Source organism: Chlorocebus sabaeus, chromosome 7 (assembly GCF_047675955.1).
Source record: "Chlorocebus sabaeus isolate Y175 chromosome 7, mChlSab1.0.hap1, whole genome shotgun sequence".
Lineage (NCBI taxonomy): Eukaryota > Metazoa > Chordata > Mammalia > Primates > Cercopithecidae > Chlorocebus > Chlorocebus sabaeus.
Window position 1 is genome coordinate 63,374,645 of NC_132910.1, and position 26,496 is coordinate 63,401,140.

A 26,496-nucleotide genomic window follows, 5' to 3' on the forward strand; every position below is an offset into this window, starting at 1 on the left:
CAAAGAAGGAAAAATACCCCATGGAGTGGTTAAACAACACCTAAGTTTTCACTTTTCTGTGCCAAGTTTTATTTCAGAGAATAAGGCTCAGTTGCACAACATTTCAGGAAAACATAAAATTAAGCTTTGGAAGTAGATTTCATGGCTCAGCTCTCCTTTATTGACTTACGAAGAAGTACATTTTGCATCATTGTTTGAATCTGCTAGCATTTCCATGATCAAACTTTTGACTTCAAAATTGAATGGCAGTATAGTTTATTTTGAGCACTTCTAAGTGTTATACCAGTATATCCTATCAACTTTGAACAGGAATTGAGAACACACACCTGGCTTTCAAGGATGCTATAGGATTTAGAACGTGAACATGATAAGCATATCTGAGATTGCCCTCACTATTTCTTTTGGAGGCAAGAACTCTATTTCTTTCAAACTCATGTAAATACAATAGCTAGTCAAGAGTTTCCAGTCTTCTTCTGTTTGGGGACTGGAATAATTACTAGTTATTGAGTGCCAAGTACATGTTTTACCTGAGTTTTTTCATTTGATGATCCAGAGTCCCTGTAAGACAAATGTTATGGTTATAACATCCCCATACTACAGATTAAAATTTCAAGGCTTAGAGAGGTTAAACTGTATGTTCAAAACACATGGACTGTGAAGAACAGACACAGGGTTCGAATCCCAGTTTTGTTCAACAGGGATTCAAACGCAGGTCTAACTCCAAGTCTTAGGCATGTAAAGTTGAATTCATATATTTTCTGCTAACTCCCCAAATCTGTCTCTATTGTGACATTTCCTACTACTATGGATGGTACCCTACTTCCACTTATCTGCAAAAGCCAGAAAACAGGGATAATTCTTAACTCCTTTTTCCTCATTTTCAATAACCAATAAGTCATCATGTCCTCTCTTCTACTTTGTATCTTTCAAATCCAGGTTTACCCCAGCTACATTTTCTCTACCTTAGTTCTGCTCTCATAATTTCTTTCCTGGATGGTTGTAAAAGTTCTCAACTGATATTCGTGCCTCCAGTCCTACCTGTCTCTAATCTACTCTCCACACCACAATCAGAATGAGCTTTCGAAAGGATACACCTTGTCATATAGCAATCCCAATGTAAAAGCCTTAAATAGTTCCTTAGTGCCTTAAGAATAAAGCTCAAAGCCTTCTTACCTCTTTTAGCGTCCTTTGTTAATTGTCCCTTGCTTAACTCTCCATCCTAATCTCTCTCTACTCTTTCTATCACAGACTGCATCCCACCCCTCTTAATGTTCAGTAGTTGTAGAAACATTCCGGGTGATTTCTTGCCTTTACGCTTTGGTACAGATTTCCCTCCTGCTTCTTTGGAAATTTCTCCCTACTTTTTCCTAATTTTTACCTGGGTAACAGTTCTTCCTTCAGGAAGCAGTTTCAGTATCCTCTCCTTAAACTATCTGTCTAAACTCTTACTTGCCACAGCACTGAGCTCAAAGCACTCAAGGAAAATGTTGCCATTATCCAGTTGGGCTTTAAGATTTTTCCAATCCTGCCCATTTTTTTTTTCTTTTTTCTTTTTTCTTTTTTTAATTTTCTTTATTATACTTTAAGTTCTGGGATACATGTGCAGAACATGAAGGTTTGTTCCATAGGTATAAACGTGCCACGGTGGTTTGCTGAACCCATCAACTTGTCATCTACATTAGGTATTTCTCCTAATGCTATCCCTCCCCTAGACCCCCATCCCCCAACAGGACCTGGTGTGTGATGTTCCCCTCCCTGTGTCCATGTGTTCTCATTGTTCAACTCCCACTTATGAGTGAGAACATGTGGTGTTTGGTTTTCTGTTCTTCTGTTAGTTTGCTGAGAATGATGGTTTCCAGTTTCATCCATGTCCCTGCAAAGAACAAAGAACATCCTTTTTTATGGCTACATAGTATTCCATGGTGTACAGATGTCACATTTTCTTTATCTAGTCTATCATTGATGGGCATTTGGGTTGGTTCCGAGTCTTTGCTATTGTGAACAGTGCCACAATAAACATACGTGTGCATCTTTCTTTATAGTAGAATGATTTATAATCCTTTGGGTATATACTCAGTAATGGGATTGCTGGGTCAAATGCTATTTCACAATGGTTGAACTAATCTACACTTGCACCAACAGTGTAAAAGTGTTTCTATTTCTCCACATCCTCTCCAGCATCTGTTGTTTCCTGACATTTTAATGATCACCATTCTAACTGGCATGATATGGTATCTCATTGTGGGTTTGATTTACATTTCTCTAAAGACCAGTGATGATGAAATTTTTTTCATGTTTGTTGGCTGCATAAATGTCTTCTTTTAAGAAGTGTCTGTTCATATCCTTTTCCTACTTTTTGATGGGGCTGTTTATTTCTTGTAAATTTGCTTAAGTTACTTGTAGAGTCTGGATATTAGCCCTTTGTCAGATGGATAGATTGCAAAAATTTTCTGCCATTCTGTAGGTTGCCTGCTCACTCTGATGATAGTTTCTTTTGCTGTGCCAAAGCTCTTTAGTTTAATTAGATCCCAATTGTCAATTTTGGCTTTTGTTGTCATTGCTTTTGGTGTTTTAGTCATAAGGTCTTTGCCCATGCCTGTGTCCTGAATGGTATTGCCTAGGTTTTCTTCTAGGGTTTTTATGGTTTTAGGTCTTCTGTTTAAGTCTTTATCCACTTTGAGTTAATTTTTGTATAAGGTGTAAGGAAGGGGTCCAGTTTCAGTTTTCTGCATATGTCTAGCCAGTTTTCCCAGCATCATTTATTAAATAGGGAATCCTTTCCCCATTACTTGTTTGTGTCAGGTTTATCAAAAATCAGATGGTTGTAGATGTATGGTGTTATTTCTAAGGCCTCTGTTCTGTTCCATTGGTCTATATATCTGTTTTGGTACCAGTACCATGCTGTTTTGGTTACTGTAGCCTTGTAATTCTAGTTTGAAGTTAGGTAGTGTGATACCTCCAGCTTCCAGTTTTGTTCTTTTTGCTTAGAATTGTCTTGGCTGTGGGGCTTTTTTTTGGATCCAAATGAAATTTAAAGTAGGTTTTTCTAATTCTGTGAAGAAAGTCGATGGTAGCTTGATGGGGATGGCATTGAATCTATAAATTACTTTGGGCAGTGTAGCCATTTTCATGATATTGATTCTTCCTATCCATGAGCATGGAATGCTTTTCCATTTGTTTATGTCCTCTCTTATTTCCTTGAGCAGTGGTTTGTAGTTCTCCTTGAAGAGGTCCTTCACATCCGTTGTAAGTTGGATTCCTACGTATTTTATTCTCTTGTAGCAATTGCGACTGAGAGTTCATTCATGATTTGGCTCTCTGTTTGTCTATCATTGGTGTATAGGAATGCTTGTGATTTCTGCACATTGATTTTGTATCCTGAGACTTTGCTGAAGTTGCTTATCAGCTTAAGGAGATTTGAGGCTAAGACGATGGTGTTTTCTAAATATACAATCATGTCAGCTGCATACTGAGACTATTTGACTTCCTCTCTTCCTACTCGAATGCCTTTATTTCTTTCTCTTGCCTGATTGCCCTGGCCAGAACTTCCAATACTATGTTGAATAGGAGTGGTGAGAGATGGCATCCTTGTCTTCTGCTGGTTTTCAAAGGAAATGCTTCCCGTTTTTGCCCATTCAGTATGCTATTGACTGTGGGTTTGTCATAAATAGATCTTACTACATGAACAAAGAACAAGGACTATCAGCTTTCTAAATATCATTTAGAAGTTGGCTGTGTTTTTTAAGAGACATATTCCCTCTCTCTCAAGTTTTTAGTTGTCTTCTGTCATGAAGGGAGTCAATGTCATTGCCTTCACACTAAGAGAATATGACCAGCACTGCAGCCCAACTGACCATCTTTCCAACCCTTCAAGAACTAAGGTAGCCATTCTTTCCCACAGGATTCCATCTTAGCAGCACAGGGATTTAGAAGTCTCCCAATTATTACATAATCGGCTCACAGTTGGAACTGGATGAGTGTAAGCAAATCATTTGATTTGGTTCAGTTCAACAAGTAAGTATTCATTGAGTGCATACTATGTGCTAAGCATCAGGCAACAGAGATGAAAGAAAACTTTTAAGGAAATTACAATGGTGACAGATAAACAGATATGACATAATGTGCTCAAAAAAAAAAAAAAAGGAAGAGTGAGAAAGAGATAACAATCTGCACAGGGCACTACAAAACCACTTGGCTGGGTCGGATGTGGTGGCTCATGCCTGTAATCCCAGCACTTTGGGAGGCCAAGGCGGGTGGATCACGAGGTCAGGAGATCGAGACCATCGTGGCCAACTTGATGAAACCCTGTCTCTACTAAAGTAAACACAAAAAATTAGTCAGGTGTGGTGGTGCATGCCTGTAGTCCCAGCTACTCAGGAGGCTGGGGGAGGGGAATGGCTTGAACCAGGGAATTGGAGGTTGCATGGACCAAAATCATGTCACTGCACTCCAGCCTGGCTACAGAGAAAGACTCCATTAAAAAAAAAAAAAAAAAAAAAAAAAAAAAAAAAAAAAAAAAAAGCACTTGGCTTTACCTAAGAGTTGTTCATAGATTTCCTGGAAGTGATAGGCCTGACTTAATTTCAGGAAAGATGGATGAGCCTGGTCCGTGGGGAAGATGGGAAGGTTCTCCCAGACCATGAAACAAAATGAAGTAAAATATACAAGTGTGGTCACAATTTGGTCCCTCTGAAGTAGACACTAAGTACAAGATGCTCATGAGAAATAATACCTGTGGAAGTGAATGGGAAGAAGCAGGACTGGGCAGAGAGAGAAGTTGAGTGTGACACTAGTGGTCTGCAGCACCATGGAGGGACTGCAGCCAGACCTTAGATCCCTTCCTGGCTCTGCCACTGCATGCAATATGCCAAGAAAGTGTGGCCTTGGACAGGGCTGCATGCTGAAGCAATTAGTAGAGAATTGATTGAGAGGCAGCTAGGCAGCAAGTCCTTCCTTGAAGGGGTCCGGTGTGGTGCATCTCTGTGTCTGCCACAAGTGTGAATCTAGGTCCAGTATTATTACACTGTAAATGTCCATCCATCTGGAGAGTGGTATACCAAGGGGCTGAAAAGATCGATTTTTCAAAGACACATTCTCATAATGATATGCTAGCACTTCTGGAGGGAAAAAAAAGCCAATTATACACATTGCTTCCTAATGCTGTATTCAGTGACATAGCTTTGTGTCTTGAAATCAGCCTTGGTGAGAGGATCTGCACCACGAAAACTGGCAGAAGTTACAAATCAGAGCCTTACTGTTTTGAGAGCCAGCACAAGACCTTACCATTTTCCTTCCTATGTCTATAAACCCACGTCTGAACCACAATGAATAGAAACCCTGGGTAAGAAGGCACAACACAACCTGCTCAAAATTGGAGAGATTATAGGCCAATAAGCCCCATCTCTTTATACTGAGAGAAGTAAAAACCCTTCACTTTTCCACCTTCTAATCCCTCCACTAACCTCACTTCTACCTTAGTAAGGTGGAGTCTCAAAGGATAATTCATTTATTACAACTATTCTGTTTTCACAGATATTCAAGAACATGTATTGAAGGCCTACTATGTGCCAGGAACTAAGCTGGGGACTAGAAGAACCAATTAAGAGCATGCAATTGTATACAAACAAACTTAATTCCTGTTCTTGGAATTTTTATTTAAGTGGGAAATAGATATATTCCTCAAATAAATCATGAAATAAATGTATAATCACAAATGGTGATGAATACTATGAAGAAAATATGGAGAAGGATAAACACTTAAAATCCCTGAAATTTTAACCTTACGGGTCACTTACAATAGCATAAAATAAAGTGTTCCTGTTATTAGACCCTACAAACTAAAGCAAGTGATAATATACAGTTTTATAGAAAGTCAATCATCATATTCTGTCTTAAGTTCCTGTCTTATCTTAGTTTCTTGTTTCTTCTAACGCAGTGCCTTGAAGATTATTAGCTAGAATCCCCTGGTTAGGACAAAACAATTGGCAAACAAAATGCAGCATCTCAACCTTAAATTCACATTCCTAGGCTTATTATCTAAAAAAGCAAAATGAATTTTATTCACTAACATTATTTTAGGGAAAAAAAATAATGCTTGTTCTTGGAAAAGTCTGAGACTTATGTCTGATCTGTACCTAATAACATATAAAAGATAAATTTATTCATAGCATCATATTTCCTATGATAAATGATAAGCATACAATGAAAGCATATATCTTATCTAATGCTCAGTGGGCCCTGTTTTAGAGTATTTGGAAAGTAACATTTTCTGTGTGCGACTCCACAATTATGTGCTCATGAATTCTGATCAGATCAAAAATAATTAATCCAGGACAATCTGCCTGTACTTCTTATAGTCAAGTTTTAGATAGAACAAGATTTTGCCACTTTTATTATCTATGATCTTCACTACAAACTCATTATAAAATGCATCTCTAGTATCAGATAAAAATTTATAGGTGTTTCCACTGTAGGTTGCACCCAAGCATTAAAACACCTCAACACATTATACATATATTCATACATAGGGCCAAAGTGATACCATTCTCATTTTTCATCATCAAGGCATTTATAAGACTTCTATCTTCTTTTGCTTTTGTGACCTCTAGCCAGAAAGGCCAAAATAAATAAAGGTCAAGATAGATGTCAAATCAAGCAATTACTAAACAGGGAACTTGGCTGTGACCCTCAGATTAGAAATGGTGACCTGTCATAGCAACAGGGGAAAACCTTCCTGCAACTCCTCTCCCATCTGTGAAATACAATCTAGATTTGCAGCCTAGACTGAAAAAAATTGATATCTTTCATTTGCGTTTTAATCTTTTCCACCCTTCATATTGGGGTTGTCCTCCCATTTTCTCCTTAGCTGTCAGCTCTGAATCATAGACATTTGAGAGAAAAAATTAGTGGGCATGGCATCTGCACTAGGGAGAGAAATCATACCTATCATGAAAAATGAGAATGAGCCAGCCCAACACAAAATGTTGCAATATCACTTTTATTCATATAACTTTATTTGGGGCTGCATGAAAATTAGACAATTTGTTTAATAGCAGTGATTTCAATCAACGATGCTCATATTTTTTTCTGCAATGGGCCACTTGCAAAAACAAATTTTTGGAATATTCTTTGGGAGGTGACTAAAATTTCCAAATTCACATATATATGTGAGCCTTGATTCATGTTATTTCTACAATTTCATTCTTTCCTCTTTGGCCCCCCAAAACTGCCACTCTTCACCCCAGTTGTTGTGTTGAAAATACTGTTTTTATTACCCATGTCTAACACCACAACCCACTTTCACTACTGAATTCTTCTACCTTCTTAAACCTGTCATTCTTCAAAAGACTTGTATTCATCCTTCTTTTATTGTAAAAAAAAGAATATGAAAAAGATTTACTCATGAATTTTGAGTTGAGGCAGAACAAAAGAAAGCAGAATTTTAAGTCAAAGTAATAGTTTGATAGAGAGTCTTACAAAGAGGTTGTTTGCTTTTTCTTTTAAAGCTTGACTTTCCACAATTCACAAGGGAATATTACCAATTAAATAAAAAAATTAAGCCATTTTTTCTACTAAATAATTAAATTCAATTTGAAATTAATGAATTTTCACTGTTAAATGTAATTATTTTCCGAAAAAATTAATAGTCAAATAAATACATTTTAAAATCTGATTTTGAAATAAACTGATAGAAAAACTATGAGGGGCAGGGACTAATTAAAAAAGAAACAAACAAACCAGAAAATGACATAACCATCACTCTGTTATTGGAACATAAGCCTGGAAACTCACTGAGGAAGAATTATCCAGAAAAAAAAAAAAGAAACTTGGAAAGTCTCATTTTTCAGAAATTCTTACATTAGTAAACTTCAAATGTGAACCTTAAAGCAAGAATATAAACACATTACTATAAGGTCATTTTCATTTCAAATTTCATTTAAACCCAAGTCTTCACTGAAAAAATTAGTAAGTTTAAGAAGTAATTTGAAGAATTTCTGAGCTGCACAATTCAGATAAATGAAACATGAGGATAAGTTTCAGTATCAAGGTAACAGCCAATGTGCTTAAAATTCTGTATAAGCCACACCTTTTAAGTCAAATTATTTTTTGCTGGTATGTTCATTCACTGCTTTCACTTATTTACCCAAGGATTCTGATCAGAGATTCTAGTGGTACATTTGGACTATTATTATTATTAGTTCTTCTAGTTACCAAAGAAGCTAAAGCAGTGCATGCACTATTAATGGTCACTTTGGAGAGGGTGACAGCCCCCAAGGATTCCTACATGGATTACATTAACTTTGGAATACTATCTATTCCAAAAGTTTCAAAACACAGGTGATTGCAGGGGTAAACTCCTGGAAATTTAAAGTTGTTTCTTTGGGGAAAAGTCATCTTGCTTTCCACTACACACATTTACATCTTCAAAATTCCCAGATTTGAGGCTCAACAAAAGAACTTAGCTAAGTACCGCCTTGAATTACTCTTATTTCTTCATTGTGTCTGCGGTTAATGACACTGTGAATGAATAAGACTGAAGATGCAACTGTGATGGCTCAACGTATTTTTTTGCTGTTGTTTTCTTAAGAGGTGTGGCCAGATTTAAAAAAAAAAAAAAAAAAAAGAAAAAGAAAAAAAAAAAACTTGTGTACTGAAAAATAATTGTCTAAGAGTGAGAACCTGTCATTTAAATAGGAGTGGATTCCCTCTAAATTTCACCCTAGTGGCTCTTATGAATCATAGTAAATGGGCAACTCCCTGTGGCTAGAATTCCTTCTTTCCACCTTTAATGATGCCAATTAGCCTAGGTGGGGTTAACAGAGAGGTTACCTTACATACGAGACCATTTTAGTAACAATTTTCCCTTGGAAAACGGTCTGTAGAACCAAACTAAAAATAAAGTTAGACAGCTTAAAGATAGGGAAAAGTTAGACTTTAAAATAGAAAAATACGTAAACATTACTAATCAGTGTTTATTCATAGTATCTTCTTTATACTGTTTGAAAACTCTGAAAATAACTCAAGAAGACATAATAAATTACTCTGGAATTATCACTGAGCACTGAGAATAACAAAAGTGAGTTGACTTGCTTGTTTTAAGCCCCTATCCTTTCTGGAAGTATAGTTCTCAAGGAACTAGATAAAACATGATTATTGCACTACATATCTAAATGAATTTAGAAGACTGTATTTCTTCATAATTAGTCATTTTCATTTTGTCCTAAAGTAATGTATTTGTTCAACAACACCTTTAATAAGTAGGGTTTTATATACAATTATTTTTTCTAAAAACCTATAAACACCCCACAAATCAATGCCTGTTCTTTACCAAAATATCCTCACAATCAATCTTTAAATACGCAGTGAAAATCCAGACTTATAATAATCTTGGACAATTTCTGAGATAAATTCATTTGATCCTCCAACAACCTTATAAAGTAGGAAAATTTGGTAATTTTTCCATTTTAAAGATGAGAAAATTGAGATTCAGAATGATTATGTCTGTGGCCTCAAGCTAATTATTGAAAGAGTGAGTTCGATTCCAAGCCTCCTGGATTCCCATATCCCACTTCATGTTCCCCTCTTAACATGTAATCCACACCCCGAATTTTTTATGTAGTTTGTTTGTGCTTTAGAAATTCAAAGAAAGCATAGGTAAGTTGGTTAAGACTTCACAGGGTCAGAGAGCTTTAAGCAAAGCCTTAAAAATGGGACCAGGGGCCGGGTGTGGTGGTTCACGCCTGTAATCCCAGCACTTTGGGAGGCTGAGGTGGGCAGATCATAAGATCAGGAGTTTGAGACCAGCCTGGCCAACATGGTGAAACCCCATCTCTACTAAAAATACAAAAATTAGCCAGGCATGGTGGTGCATACCTATAATCCCAGCTACTCCGGAGGCTAAGGCAGGAGAATCCCTTGAACCTGGGAGGCGGAGGTTGCAGTGAGCCAAGATTGTGCCACTGCACTGCAACCTGGGCGAAGGAGTGAGACTCCCTCTTAAAAAAAAAAAAAAAAAAAAAAGCGGCACCAGGTAGGCTAGGTGAGGGGATGGAAGAAATGCCTGCCAGAAGGGGAAAAACGATAGTTATATTAAAAATACCAACAACGACATTTTTAAGCACGTGATTTTATCAGACAACGAGCATGTAAACTACATTATGTTTTACTTCTCCCAATATATACTAAGTTAAATACTTCCTATTAGGAAACAGGCTTAGAAAACTTTCTTTTTTCTTTCTTTCTTTATTTTTTTGCCCTGGGTCACAGACCTGGGAAATGACCAAAGCAGGAGCTGAATTCCACCCCTGGTCTCTTTGGCTCCCAAGCCACACTCTTAACCTCTCTATTCTAGTACTTCTAGAGAAAAGGCATGAGAATTAGCAAGGCATATGTGAAGATAGCCTGACTGAAGAAGAGTTCGTGTTGAGAGTGGAGGAAAACAAAGTTCAACAGAGTGGGACCAAGTTAGAGAGTGCCTGGAAACTCAAGAAAAATTAGATTTGACATAATAATAAATGAGACTTCCTTATAGATTTTTTGAACTGGAAGAAGGATGATAAATGGGAGTATTCAAAGATGTGTCTTTTATGGCAGGAAGATTTGGAGAGAGTACATGATGACAATAAGGGTACAGTTAGGAAATTAATCTCATGGTTCGAGTAAGAAATGATGAAGACCTAATCTGGAGTGGTCAATGTGATCATGAGTCAAAAGAACGAATCAATACAATTTTATAACTAATTAGATGCAAGGACTGAAGCAGACGAAGGATGAGTCAAAGATGACTGGATAGTTTCAAGTCTGGGGACTGAAGAGATGGCGCCACGAAGAGTTAAAATGAGGAAAGAACATGCGGTGGGAGTGCATGAGTTTATGTTTAGGTATGCTGAATTTTAGTAACTGCTGAGTGCGGACTTGGATGTGGAATTCATGTTCAGAACAGAATAATAGCCATTACAAACAGGGCACTGTGCAGTAATAAAAGTCATCTGAATTTACTAGTGAAGAATATGAAAAAGACAGAGTAGAACTGAGAATTTAGGCTATGGAGTTTCCACAAATAAACACACATGAGAAGAATGAGGAGGCATTCAGCAAATGAGGAAGACCAGTTTCTTCCCTTTATGGGGTTTACAATTTACTTAAGGAGGCATCATTAGCATACATGAAGTAACATCAGTGTAATTTTTCACCTCCACTGGAATTTCAGCTCCAGGAGAGCAGAGACTACTACCTAAAACAAGATGCAGCATATTTTAGGAATTCAATCTGTATTTCTTGGAAAAATGAATAATTTATTGTCCAATATGTCTTAGCAATCTGCATAGTACCTGGAAAATAGCTGATGCTCAGTAAATTTTGTGGAACAGAATTAAACTAATAATTTTATCTTTATTCCTAAGGAGATCGTATCTTAAACATTGGTAATTAAGAGCGTTCAGACAAGTTAACTGAGTATTCAAAGAAAAGACACGTTTTTGAGCCACTATAAATAAAAAAATCATAGAGAAAGTGATATTTAAACTGGCCTGGAAAAAAAAGGAAAAATCTAAAATAAACAAAAAAGGAGGAAAAACAGGGAAAGTAAGAGTCACCAAGGCAAAAAGGCAGAAATATATTTGAGATATCTGTACGTCCGTTAAATTTTTATATGAATGAAGGATGTAAGTCAGGGAAGCATAAGAAATACCATCACTTAGGTTGAGGTGCATAGTAACCGAGAAGTATACTACACACATTTATGACTGACTATAGATAATAAGAGCGAGAAATGAGTTGAAGACCATGCAAAGGTCTGTGACCTGAGTGACTGTAAGAATGAGTGCACTGGGAGTTCTGGTGGAGTAAAAGATGTGTTTGATTTTAAATATGGATGCCTCAAGGTCTCAATCAGGAATCATTTTCACTCAAATTAACTCAAGTGAAAATGGGATTCATTAAAGATAAAACAAAATTTTGTAGATAACACAGAAAAGAAAAAATGTACGGCTTGGCCACATGCAGCCATTCCACCTGGAAAGTGAGGAAGTAAAGCGATGGTCCTTTCCTAGGTCCTTATCTGGCACATCTCTCAGCTCTGATTCTCTGGTCCATTTTCCTCTGCTTTTTCAAGGCATCTCTGTTCCCCCAAAACTTTCAACTTGACTGAAAGTGATTTTAGCTTGCCGTGATGCCAACTCTACATGAACATTCTATTTTTTTTTTGTTTTAATTCTGAAAAGTGTCAAAGTCTCTCACATGCTTTCACGAGAAAAGTGCTATCATTGCTTTATTTTCTTGTGAAACCATATGAAGTCAATAATTAGCCAAGTAAGCAAATGCATTTTATGTTTACTATCAACTTGAAGTATACATATGGATTAATTATCCCTTCAATTTTATACTCATTCATGTATTGCCTGGAAAGGCCTACATTTTAAGTCCCAACAAAATGTATAGGTACTATAATAAAAGATTCAGAAGAAAGAAGTTAATGGAGTATGAAAATAAAGAATTGTCTGTAGAAAATCACTTTGTGATATTTCCCTTCTTCGTGAGCTTTAATAATCCAGAGTTAACTTTATTATCTTTACATTCTGCTTGAAATATGCTAGCACCTACACTACCAAATATAAAGCAATAGCTGAACCTGAGTGCCACCAAGATATGAGTAGGCAACTCAGAGACAATAACAAATGATAAATAGGAAGCGTTTATTCCATTGAAAATGGGTTTTCTGACAAATGCTGTGATTTCCTGTTCCTCTTTAGAGGTTCATAAGATAGATCTTACAAGCTGATCTATATTCTCTGAAAGACAAAAATGGCAGTCCTCATTTGCCCAGTACACATCACCACCCAGACTGGAATTAAGGTATAATCTCTATAAACTGAATTTTAAAAACTATAAAAATAGTAACTAAATAGGCAGAGCCAGTCAAAATCTTGAAGGGATTTCATGGCTTCAGGAAAGAGGTGAGGCTCCACCCGCACAAAAATTCTCTCACTTGTGAGCCAATTGTCTGAAATTTCGTTATCAGAATTTTATCCCTCTAGTTGACAACTTTGATCCTTATGAAAGTGTTTATGCTTCTGTTGGGGATAATAATTCTCCCTGTTCCCAGAGACAAATCCTGACTACTTAATTTTGCCAGGTCTAGTTTTGCCTGTGAGCTACATCTTTTGCACATGACATGGTCAAGTCCAGCAAATACTTCAAGACAAAAGGTCAAAGGTATCTCTAAATTGTGGGCAGGAAAAGTAGACTAGATCAAATATTAATCTGAAATAGTTTCATAGAACTTATGTTTATAAATACTCCATAAGAACTAGCTGAGACCATTTTAGTTTTATTAAGTTTTATTAAGCTACAAACTGTGAAATAGTGTTTTTGTATTATTCTGTGGTACACGTACACAAGGCCATTGGATCCAAAATTTTAGACTAAAAGAAAAAACTTTCTTTAAAACATAATTAAAATTATATGTATTTAAATTTTACAGGAAGGCAGAAGATACTACCAATGCCTAATCCTCCTTCAAATAACAACTTTTTTTCATTCTTCATATACGCCTGTAATAATCCATGTGGGAAAAATGATAAAAGACCACATTGATGTTTTCTAAATATGGAGAAAATAAAGGACAATTAAAATCAATAATTTTATCACCATCCACAGTGAAAAACACACATATATAATTGGTCTAACCGGGTAAGACCTGCTTTGTTGTCTTATATCGTATTGCAAAAACATAAAAGTCATCAATACCTAGTTGTACCACAAGTATTTTCCAATTAGTTCACTTATCCCCTGTTTACCTCTTGACAATTTGTAAGAGCCCATCTTTATGTTCCTTTTATAATTTCAACTTTTACTTTAGATTCAGAGAGTACTCGTGCAGGTTTGTTCCTTGGGTGTATTGTGTGACACTGAGGTATGGGGAACAAATGGTCCTGTCATGTAAATACTGAACATAGTACCCGACAGGTAATTTTTCAGCCCCTTCCCCTTCCTCTCTCCCCTCTAGTAGTCCCCACTGTCTATCGTTGCCATCTTTTCGTCCATGTGAACTCAGTGGTTAGCTCTCACTTATAAATAAGAACATGTAGTACTTGGTTTTCTATTCCTGTGTTAATTTGCTTAGCATAGTGGCCTCCAGCTGCATTCATGTTGCTGCAGAGGACATGATTTTATTCTTTTTTATGACTGCATAGTTTTTCATGATGTATGTGTGCCACGTTTTCTTTATCCAAGCCACTGTTGGTGGGCATCTAGGTTGTTTTCATGTCTTTCCTATTGTGAATAGTTCATAAACATACAAGTGCATATGTCTTTTTGGTAGAATGACTTGTTTTCCTTTGGGTATATACCCAGTAATGGGACTGCTGGATCAAATGGTAGTTCCATTTTAAGTTGTTTGAGAAATCTCCAAACTGCTTTTCACAGTGGCTGAACTAATTTACATTCCCACTGACAGTATATACACGATACCTTTTCTCCACAGCCTTGCCAGTATGTTTTTTTTTTTTTTTTTTTTTTGACTTTTTAATAATAGGCATTCTGACTGCTGTGAGATAGTATCTCGTTATAGTTTTGATTTGCATTTTACTGATGATTAGTAATGATGAGCATTTTTTCATGTTTCTTGGCCATATGTCTTCTTTGGGGAAGTGTCTGTGTCCTCTGCCAATTTTTTAATGGGGCTATTTGTTTTTTGCTTGCTGAATTTTTCAAGTTCCTTATAGATTCTGGATAATAGACCTTTGTCAGATGCATAGTCTCAAACCTTTTCTCCCATTCTATAGGTTGTCTGTTGGTAGTTTTTTTGTATGTGTCTTTTTGTTTGTTTTTTGCTGTGCAGAAGCTCTTATGTTTAATTAGATCCCACTTGTCAATTTTTGTTTTTGTTGCAATTGCTTTGGAGGACTTAGTCATAAATTGTTTCCCATGCCAGTGTCCAGATCGGTATTTTCTAGGTTTTCTTCTGGGATTCTTGTAGTTCTTGGTCTTAAATTTAAATATTTAACACCTTTTGAGTTAATTTTTGTATATGGTGAAAGGTAGGGGTTCAATTTCATTTTTCTGCCTATGGCCAGTCAGTTATGCCAGCCCCATTTATTGAACAGAGAGTCCTTTCCCCATTAAAAGCTCATCTTTAAAGTGTTAAAGTTTTTCTGAAGATAAAACAATTTTGTTCATTGTTTCTTCTGATTTCAACAGTAAAGAATATAAACATACATTCCTATTTCTATATGAATAAATGTGCAAATATGCACTGATAGCAGATCTTTAATGTAAGATAGTCAAGTGTAAAAGTAGAGATTAGCTCTCCGTTTACTATCAATATTCAGATATCACTAACAGCTTTAAGGTACCTACTCAATGTGAAAATCTCAATTATATTATCTGAAATTATTTGAATTAAGAAGGATCCTTGAGTGAAGTAGCTTCATAAAGCAAGTGTGTATTGGTTTGATGGACTCATTCAGCGTTGAGTAAATATTTGATCAAGTTATAAGATTTATATTGCAATCTATTCCATGTCTTCAATTCTGTAAATGTAGTTTATAAAAAATCTTACAATATTTTTGTTCTTAATGGTTACAGAACCTGGAAAAGTCATGTAATTTCTCTGACTCTCACCTTTCCTATTCATTCATTGAAGAAAATAAATCACAGCATTTTATGTGGATTAAAATAAATGAAATATTAAAGTGTCTATTAAAAAATAAGTTTTTTAGTAAATATTTACCTTTATTATTATAGCTGTCAAAATATAGCATTTCAGGGGAAAAATAAAAGTAACATGATAATATTACTTTTAAATTCAGGAATTGAAATCACGTACATTCTTGGGCTGTCTTCTTTTTTCTTCCTTAGAACTACCCAGGGATCCATGTAAATCTAACAATTTCACTTGTGCTTACATACCTGCATGAGCTTGGGATATGGACCAGAGGATTTATTGACCTTATAGCCTCTTAATTATGGATTTGGTTTCATAAAGTGATACCAAACTAGAGATTATCAGTATTATATGTCGGAGCTATGTTGATGACCTTTCCTCATTTAAACCTGGACTAATTAAGCCTTAGATAGCTGCTGATTACTTGTTTTTGACTCTAGGATTGCTGAGAAGAAGATTGATCCTGTTTCAGGAGTAGTCTGCATCTTGTCTACCACTTATATAACACATTAGATACCTTTTTTCTTTCCAGTTCCCTTCTCCTTCCACTCTAACTTTACCTTCTGACATAGTGCTAGATGCATCCTAACCCTCTAAATCTGTTAATCACACACTCTCTTCTCCTCTCACAACCCACAAGTTAACTTCAAGCACTTATTATACAATTTTAATTTTTCTTTCTATTACTTCAGTAAAATCAAAGGCTCCACTTTGAAGTCTCCTCCTCTTAAAATCCTTTCCCCTGGACCTCTTCATTAACATGTTATATGGTCCAAGTTGTAACCTGGGTGGTATCCAAAATACCAATGATGACGACAATAATTTTGGTATTTATGGATAATCAAATGAAAAAATACAGGCCAGGATTAACCTTAACAATATAAAAACAAACAAGCCAGGTGCAGTGGCACACAACTATAGTTCCACTACTTGGGAATCTGAGGCAGGAGGACCACTTGGGCCCCAGAGTTCAAGACTGCAGTGAACTACAATCACACCACTGAGCTCTAGCCTGGGCAACAGACAGAGATTCCATCAATAAACTTTAAAAAATTTTTAAAATAAATAAGTAAATAACCACGTTTAAGCATAATGTAAAGGGTCTTAATAACAAAACTCAGATAAATTGAAGATGAAAATAATTTTTTATCTGTAATTTAAAGTTAGTTCCAAGCTTCAACAGAAAATGTCACCTTATTGTATAGCTTCGTCAAACTTTGAAGAAGTACAAGGAAATGATACATGCCATGTCCCCACAAAAGCTAATTACCCTCAATGAGTTTTTCATAGGCTACAGTATTAACAGTTTTTCGTAGGCTATAGTACTTCTTTCATTAAGAAATAAAAGGAAATGATACATGCAATGTCCCCACAAAAGCTAATTACCCTCAATGAGCTTTTCGTAGGCTACAGTATTAACCTAGTTAACCCATCTTTCATGAGCTTGTTGCAGAAATGAGGCCTGGCCAACCATCTCTGCATGTGTTCGGTTGCCTGGACATGCTTGCTTTTGTGGTTGAAACTCAAGTGCTTCCTCCCACGCAATGGAACAGAAAATACTTTCATTTCCTGAAAAGGTAAAGTATCGGCAAAATTTCATATTTATTTTATATATTTGTTTTCTTTTATTTAGGCTAACATTTACCTGCTTGATAGATTCTTCTATTTCTATCTTAGCAAAATCAGAAGTTTACGTTTATTTAATCAGTTTCTCAAATTTGCAGAGTATCATTTACATATTATTAAAAACTATTCGTCTACACGAGTTCTCTGAGTTTTGCCTAAATTCTCTAAATATTTTCTGAAAATAGGCAAAACGAGGTAAACAAAATCTATCTTTTGTGATTTGTACTCTCAGTTTAACATATACTTCAATTTGGCCAAAGTATGTTTTTGTTTCCATACTACATACAGAGCAAGGCAACATTTTAACATTTATTTATGTTAAGCCTCAATATAAAGAGGATTTGAGTAGATTTACAAATGACAATGTAATTATATAATAGTAATACACACCTACATTATATGCCAGGGAGTGTTCAAAGATTTCTGCATGTATTATTTCATTATTTCATTTAATTTTCCTATGACCTTATGAGGTCTGTCTATTGTTACCTTCCTCTATTACAGGTGAGAAAGCTGAGAGAGGCTAACTAATTTGCCCAAGATATAAAATTGAAGAGCAACTAGGATGAGATTTGAACCCTAGTGGTCTAATTCTAGATCCATGCTCTTGCCATTAAAGAGAGAGAAAGAAAAGATAGCCAGGGTTAAAGTCAGCATGAGAAATGTGCATTGAAAATTTTGCCTAATACCAAAAAGTAAATCAGACATTTGGCTCTCATTTTCTGGAAATCAAAGAAAGAAAACAACATTATCAGGAACAACATACACGGTGCCCATAAAATAAAAGACATATCAACAACTCAGAAGACACATGGCTTCTCCTAGCTCTAAAATCTGGTAGAGGTTATGAGAAAAAAAAAAAAAAAAAAGAGTATTCTAATAATAATAATAATAAAACAAACAAAAAATGTAGCACCTACTCAAATTGCCCTAAAAGAAAACTCAGAGAACAACACCAGAACCTAGCTCAGAGGAGGCACATTTTTTAATGCTCCCAAGCAATGTTATCCAAGTATGTATGCCTGATGATGTGGCCTGATCCCAGAGTAAAATTTAGATTATCTCAAGGAATGTATAGACTAGATCTTCTATGGCAATCTTTCCACATATAACAATGTGGAACCTCAGAAGTTACTGAACATCTCATGAGTTAGGAAGCAAATACTAGTATTACATTCACTGGTAGGAGAGATGGACCTATTTTATCCTGCTGACTTGGAACACAGCTATCTAGTCAACGGTTCAGCAAAGCAGAAGGTAGGAAGGACACAAATCACTTAACTACTCTAAGCTTCAGTCTCCTCAGCTGTAGAATAGAGATAATAATAGTACCTCCTTCATCATGTCACTGTGCAGATTAGATGAAATCATGTATAAAAAGCTCTTAGAATGGTGTCTGGTACGATACACTGATTAAAATGTTAATTGTTACCAATAGTAGGACTACGCCTAAACCCATATTTAGAAACTCTAAGGTGGCCCTTCAAAGCTTTATAAAACCTAGCAAATTGGAACCGAATATCATGGCTTAAGGAATTAAAAGTAAAATCTTCATTTTGTCCCAGGAATTAATTACTACTCAAGATCCAGCTCTGGAAAATTATATGTAGATTTTGTGATCTTTGTTACTTTTCAAAATGTTTTAAATTAGGTTTACATTTTTGTGAAAAAAATAATGATTTTATTTCTTTAATTTAGTTGTCTAGGCAAAATTAAACTCTTGAACCTATTACTCAAGTGAAGATGTATTTCTGTCCAAACTGGGACACTGTTGAGAGTGAAGTGGGGCTGTAAAATTAACTGGCATTAATTGATCTACAGCAGGTGTAAACTGGGGTAGTCCAGCAAATCAAGAATATAAGTTTACTTTGCCTATGCTTTATTCTATACATGTCAATAATAAAGAATTAATGGTTTTGCATTATCCTTAGAAGAAATTTGCAAAGGCCAATTAAACCAACATTTTTTATAAAATCATAATTATGTTTCATTTCAATGTATTAATCTCCAAAACAAATCAAGTATTACCACTTAGATGCAGATTCAAATGTATTCCAACACTTTATGCAAAAGACAAGACTTTATAATAAATTCCAAGAAATTATGGTGCTCCTTAGTTTGATGTCATAACTGGTCATTTAATATTATTTATATTTATTTTAACATCTATTTTTTTCTTATTTGTAGCATTTATGGACAAATAAATGCCCAATATCGCCCTTCAGAGATTGTGTAATCATGTATAATAGAATCAAATATGTCTCATTCCTTCTTTTTTTTCTTTCAACATGCTAATTCAAGGAAAAAGAAATGTTTCCAGATTATTCAAATCAAATTTTCCTCTACAACAGGTTTTTTTGTTTGCATTGCCATCCCTCTGTTTTATTCTTTCTATGGTCTTCAAAATCTCATTATCACTTAAATAGACAAATCGTAACAAAAATTAAATATTTATCTAATTTTTCAGATTAGTGATATTTTAAAAAATTTTTAAATAAATGTAGGGTAATAGGACAATGAGAAAAATTGAAAAATAATATATGTAACCAGTAAGTCATACCAAAATATTTCCTGTGCATAATTTTAAAATATAATTTATATTCAAATGTTTAAAAAGTACCTTTTGCAGAATATTAACAATAGTAATAGAATAAATAAACAACGTCCCAATTGAATGAGATTTTACTTTGTGTCAATAGAAATTAATTGATAAGGGATTTAAAGAAAAAAAAGAAAAAAACTCTTATTTCAAGGGGAAAAAATATACCAAAAATATGAGCTATCATGTAGTTTTTCTTGCAAACCATGGATGCCATTTCCAACTTTGCTTCCAATCTTTGAACTACAAGTATAATTCCAACTCAACACTTGCGATGTTGGCCTTTTCTGTGAGAATTTGAGCTCTGTGAGAGCAGGAACTGTTTGTTCACAACAATATCCTCAGAACATTACAGGGCCTGACATTTATTAGGTACTCAATAAACATTTGATTGATGAATATAAAGCCCATCATTTAGGTTCCACATTTCAGTATCTAAAGTCTAGGATCATCATAGAGTTCATTCTACTAATGAGAGTGCTCACTTAGTTATAACCCACTATTTATTGCAAATTGTTTTTCCCTGCAGAAGAATGTCTAAGTCCATCTTCACTGTGTATCTTTGCATTTCATGGTTTGCTTGCATGAGTCTTCCTCCTATATTACCTTAAATCATAGCAAAATAAAATTCCTATTTTTCATATTTTTAATAGTTTTTCTTTTTTAATTTTTAAATTCCCTACTCCAAGAAGCAATATTTTTAATATTTTTATGAGGGAGAAAATAATATAATGTTCAAAGACATCACAGCTATCTGAGTATATATATAACTACAAATAATTTTTTTCTCAAAATATAAAGTAATTGTTGTTCTATACAGTCTAATGTTTTAGTACTGGAAATACCCAGAGAGACTCTTAATCCACTGGGTTAGTGAGAGATCTATGAATAGTTCTTATTCATCAGTCTCAAAGAGGATAATTGACTGCAGAGCCCAAGACAATAAAAGTTTGTAAGAGGATGTGGCAAGGTGGTAAAGGAAGTAACTTAAGATGTTCACAGACCTTGTGAATAGCAGATTTTGAAAGAGGAAAAAAAACACCCTTGTAGGTTCCTTGGATAATCTCTTAAACATACAAATAAGTGACTAAGAGAAAATCAATTTAGCAGTGGATGAGGCATTTTTCTGCGGCATTTTGGGGTCATGTTAAAACTAGTGAGAATTAAACCTAAGTTTCAAGGGTCTCATCTAGAAAGATAGGAATAAATGAAGAAGAGACCAAGGGACTGAGAAGACTAGTGGGTTGGGATTTTAATCGCTGGCACCATGTAAGATTTCCTTCTGCTCTGTCAGGCCATGAAGGGATTAAATTACTTCTGTTTCTGAATTTCACAGGCTCCAGGTGGATTTTAATGGATTTCAGATGATTTTATTACAGTGCTGAGAAAATAATCCACATTACTGAAAGCATAAAACCAAATGGATAGTTTTACAGCATATTTCCATTCATTCATAAACTATTATGACAATACTACTCATTGTCTCTCCCAAAATCTCATATAAAAATGATTACTCATGGCACCATTATATTGACAAATTAATAATACAAGCTATTTACCTTTATAAAAAATATATTATTTTTTAAATTTGATCAATTTCTAAATGGAATATCAAAGAAATGTATCAATATACTACTGTGGAAGAAAATAACTGCATTTTAAGTTATCAAAAACCAAATTATGAATAAAAAGATTTTCAACTGACATTGCTAGTTTCAGGGGAAGAAAATTCAAGTTTCTACATATATAAATGTGAGTATATAAAAATTCAAGTTTCTACATACATAAATGTGAGTATATAAAAATGGTGCTTACAAGAGTAATGGCCTCATTTGTGGGCTTGTTTTGAAGACAACTGTGTATATGCAGCCAGATTCTGTAGACTTCTGATGTATTCATTAATAATTATTGGATGCTAGCATGTGCTATTTGCTGTGTTAATTTTTGCAGTAATATGAGACATGCTCTTGCACTTAATCTACTGGAAGGAAAAGGGGGAGAGTGATAAACAGGCAATGACAATACAGGACTATAGTGTTCTAGAAGTTACGCAAGAGTTAAATGCAGGGCACTGTGGGAGCACATTGAAGAGTGCCTGGCCAAGAAGAGTGAGGGATAGGGAGAGACTGGAAGTTCCGCAAGGTTTCCTGGAAAGGCTTCCTGGTAGAAGAAAGAGAGGTTACTTACAGAGAAGTTTACATTTCTTGCCCTTCACTCTTCAAATTAAATCAAATGGACTCAATTTGGACTAAACTGGCAATGCCAGGTCGACACATTTAATGAAAGCACTATTATAACCAAGGTCATCAGTGTTTGCTGCATTTTCATGTCTCTCAAGAAAACTTAGTGAGTTACTCTTCCTTAAAAATTTGACTTAAAATGATTAATCTGATGAAGTCACTATGGTAACAAAGAAGGAATAATTATCATAATTTGTAAATGGTCATTTAAAACTACCAACTGTGAAACATATTTTAAAATATTTATATATAATCTGCAACCATTAGTTTTTCATTTATTAAAAAAGGAGAAAACAAATTAGTTACTGCTATACATGAGATATTTTTAATATTTTATTCACTAATCACACATTCATTGTTTTTTATTTTTTTATTTTTTATTTTATTTTTTAAAAGTCATTCTAATATTCTCACCAAATGTCATTATATATATAATATATATACTGTTTTTATTTTTTATTTTTTAAGTCATTCTAATATTCTCACCAAATGTCACTATATATATAATATGTATACTTTTTAATTTTATTTTTTATTTTACTTTTTTAAAGTCATCCTAATATTCTCACCAAATATCATTATATATATAATATATATGTCATATATAATATATATACTTTAAAACATACAAATATAGCAAAGTGGTAGTTATCCACTACACCAAAATATGCTTTCTGAGATTTGCATGCATTTTCATTTTTGTCTGAAACAGTAACGCTTTGGGATTTCATTTTAGTAATTAAAAGGAACAAAGATGATATTTTCCAGTATTTATGCAGTGCTCTTTCAAAACTACAAAAAAAATGAGCAAGCAGCTTGCTCATAACCAGAAAGGTTGACAAGATTAATTCTTATCTCTGAAGCTAGATTAAGCATCTTAATTAAACCACCACATAACAACGAATTAAGAAATATATATGACAGGATAGGTTTTACGCACATTGGAGAGTATCTCAACTGTGGTTTAGAATGACTCTAAACTTTGTAACCTAAAATTTTGGAATTAAAAACATTGCCTTTGTTTATTAGAAATATAATTAAAACTAATTGAGTTATCTTAAGCAATGCTCACAGCATTGACTGAAACACAAAGAAGACAGAAAATATAGAAAACAACTATTTCTCATAAACAATTCACATGGAATCCTAATAAAAAGATTTTTTAAGTCAATATATTGTTAATCATCCTAAAATATTAGATAAATACAAAAACTGATTTCTAAAATTGATCCTCGGTTTGTAAAGTATACATATACAAATGTGAAAAAAACAGAGGAATACAAAACACCAAAAAGATTTCACAACTATATACTAAGAAAAAATGAGTAACAGCAAATTCTTTTGAATAAATATAAGAGGGAGAAAGGGATGAGAGAAGGATTTGGAAGCTCATTCATTTAAAAAATAAAACTAGACAACAGACTGCCAAAGAAAATGTTTCTTTGGGATCCCAAAACAACTCTAAAACGTTGCTAAGGTATATCTGAAAGACGTGTCTGTTTATCTGTTTGTTTGTTTATGTATTATCTCCTATCTAAAAGGAAAGTAAGCAAGAAAGGTAAATATGGTAGCTGTGGAAAAGGAGGTTTCAAGTACAATTAATGGAAGATGTTCACCATGAACATTACATTATCAGCTATCATCACTGTCACCAAAAATGACACTATGCAAGATTTAAAGAGGGAAACAAAATAAGAAAGACTGCTGAGGATTACGTTAGGCTATTATTTTCAGAAATATGATCCAAAAAATCATAGATTTTGTGTAACTTTTCCTTAATTCTTTCAGATTTAAAAATACGATGCCTAAGTTTACTTTTCAAGCAGATTATAAATCAAAGTTTTGGGGAAAAGGAAAGTTCTAAGACTGTAAACAACCACCAATATCCAATTGCTGGTATCATACTCACTATCAAAACTTTGCAAAGAGCTCCATCTTCAGGTCTTTCACTATATGCTGAGCTTCGTTGTAAAGGTATCTATTCTTCTCTTCCCTCATAGACTGTAAATGTCTTATGTAATCAAGTTATTGCTCAAACATTTCTATTCCTGAGAATGCACCAATGGGAGAGCACTTGTTCCACGGTTATTCCCTGAGGTTAATTCTAAAGAAGGAGGGCTAAAGGCAAAAGGCCTCTTCATTTTCTAGGTTTAGAAGCAACTACATTATTATATTTTTCTCATCTTCCAATATTTTCTTTATCTTCCAGTTTCTCAAATTTTGTATTAAAGTTCTTAAATACAACATTTACAAGCTGTGACTAAAGCAAAATAGGGGGACTTGAGCAATTTTCTTCCTACTAAATATTATTTCTTTCTCTAATTGTTGCCCTGTGCTTATTAATGTCAGAGATAGTGATCATATAAAAGAATCTGGAAAGAATTATATGGAACAAACTAATCTGATATATTTTTAAATCCTGACTTATTAATCTTTAGACTCTGCTGCAAGTTATTTGGCCTCTTATCTCAAAGAATGACACGCATCCCAGACAGACCTGCTTTCTGATCTCACACGTCTAAAAATTACCGTATTTATTCATTGAGCCAAGCAACTCCTGGAATAGAGGTATAAAAGAAAGAAGAGGCCGGGCGCGGTGTCTCACGCTTGTAATCCCAGAACTTTGGTAGGCGGAGGCGGGCGGATCACGAGGTCAGGAGATCGAGACCATCCTGATTAACCCGGTGAAACCCTGTCTCTACTAAAAATACAAAAAAAATTAGCCAGGCGTGGTGGCGGGCACCTGTAGTGTAGTCCCAGCTACTCCAGAGGCTGAGGCAGGAGAATGGCGTGAACCCGGGAGGCGGCACTTGCAGTGAGCCCAGATAGCACCACTGCACTCAGCCTGGGCGACAGACCGAGACTTAATCATGCTGCTATAAAGACACATGCACACGTATGTTTATTGCGGCACTATTCACAATAGCAAAGACTTGGAACCAACCCAAATGTCCATCAATGACAGACTGGATTAAAAAAATGTGGCACGTATACACTATGGAATACTATGCAGCCATAAAAAAGGATGAGTTCATGTGCTTTGTAGGGACATGGATGCAACTGGAAACCATCATTCTCAGCAAACTATCACAAGAACAGAAAACCAAACACCACATGTTGTCACTCATCGGTGGGAATTGAACAATGAGAACACTTGGATACAGGAAGGGGAACATCACACACCGGGGCCTGTCGTGGGGTAGGGGTAGGGGGTAGGGATTGCATTAGGAGATACACCTAATGTAAATTACCAGTTAATGGATGCAGTACACCAACATGGCATATGTATACATATGTAAGAAACCTGCACGTTGTGCACATGTACCCTAGAACTTAAAGTATAATAAAAAATAAATAAAAATAAATAAATAAAAACAAAAACTATCTAAATAAAAAAAGAAAGAAGAGACTCCTCCAATCAAGCAGAAATATTTACACAGTTAAGCATGCAAATCTACTACTGTCCATAAATTTTGACCATTAAAATTTCACATAAAGTTCTCTTAATATATTGTAACGGTTTCCATGGGGATATTTCCATATGATGATTACGTGAGTAAAACACTCATTCAACAAAAAGAAATATATCTGGCATGAAATATTAAGTATTCTCCTCATACAGACCATTAAGAAATTGCAGTATTGCAAGGCAGGGTAAGTATGTCAATTTCTACAACGAAATGTGAAGACAATACCTGCACCAAGCCTCAGCTCCTCAGAACAACTCTAGTAAAAGGTCAGAAAAAGAACCATTGAATCTCAGGTTTGGAAAAACCATTAAAGATAATTTAATCCAACCACACTTCTAAAGACAGATCGCTTCTAATGACCTCTTCTAACAGGTTATCCACTAGTTCATAGCTCCCAACCACTCCCCTGAGCTTTTCCTTCTCCATCTTAACCAGTCACAATTCAGTGATCCTTCTATATCTAATGATTTGAAGTCCTTCATCTTCTTGCTCCTTTCCTCTGGAGGAAGTATTTTGATACATTTTTGAAAGTGTGATGCCCAGGACTGAATACAGTCCTCTAGAAGTGACCTTTGAAGAGCTGGGAGGAGTGATCTAACACCTTTTCCAGCGTAGATGATATATTTTTATCAATATAAGTTAGCTTTACTTAAATTCATTTTAATCAGAAAAGGGGGTAAAGGACAAGGAGGACACCAAGGGGTTATTGCTTGCTAACCAAATGCGGATGTTTTCTATTCTTACATTCCTCTCTCTGCCATTGTTGATTGCATAAAGAAAACTATAGTCATAAGTACACTTTCTAGAAAACTGAATGTATCAAATCATAAATATGTTATTTAGAAAAACAAATATATTTTTTCTTATGCTGAACTATTAAGCTGTATGAGGAATTTT

The 26,496-nt window shown here is 34.9% G+C and overlaps 1 long non-coding RNA gene across 1 annotated transcript in view; it reads right to left on the minus strand.

Annotated features, from left to right (window-relative positions):
- The window catches only part of LOC140712093 (uncharacterized), a 189,623-nt gene that overhangs the window by 83,665 nt on the left and 79,462 nt on the right, over positions 1 to 26,496 (minus strand). The window lies entirely within an intron of this gene.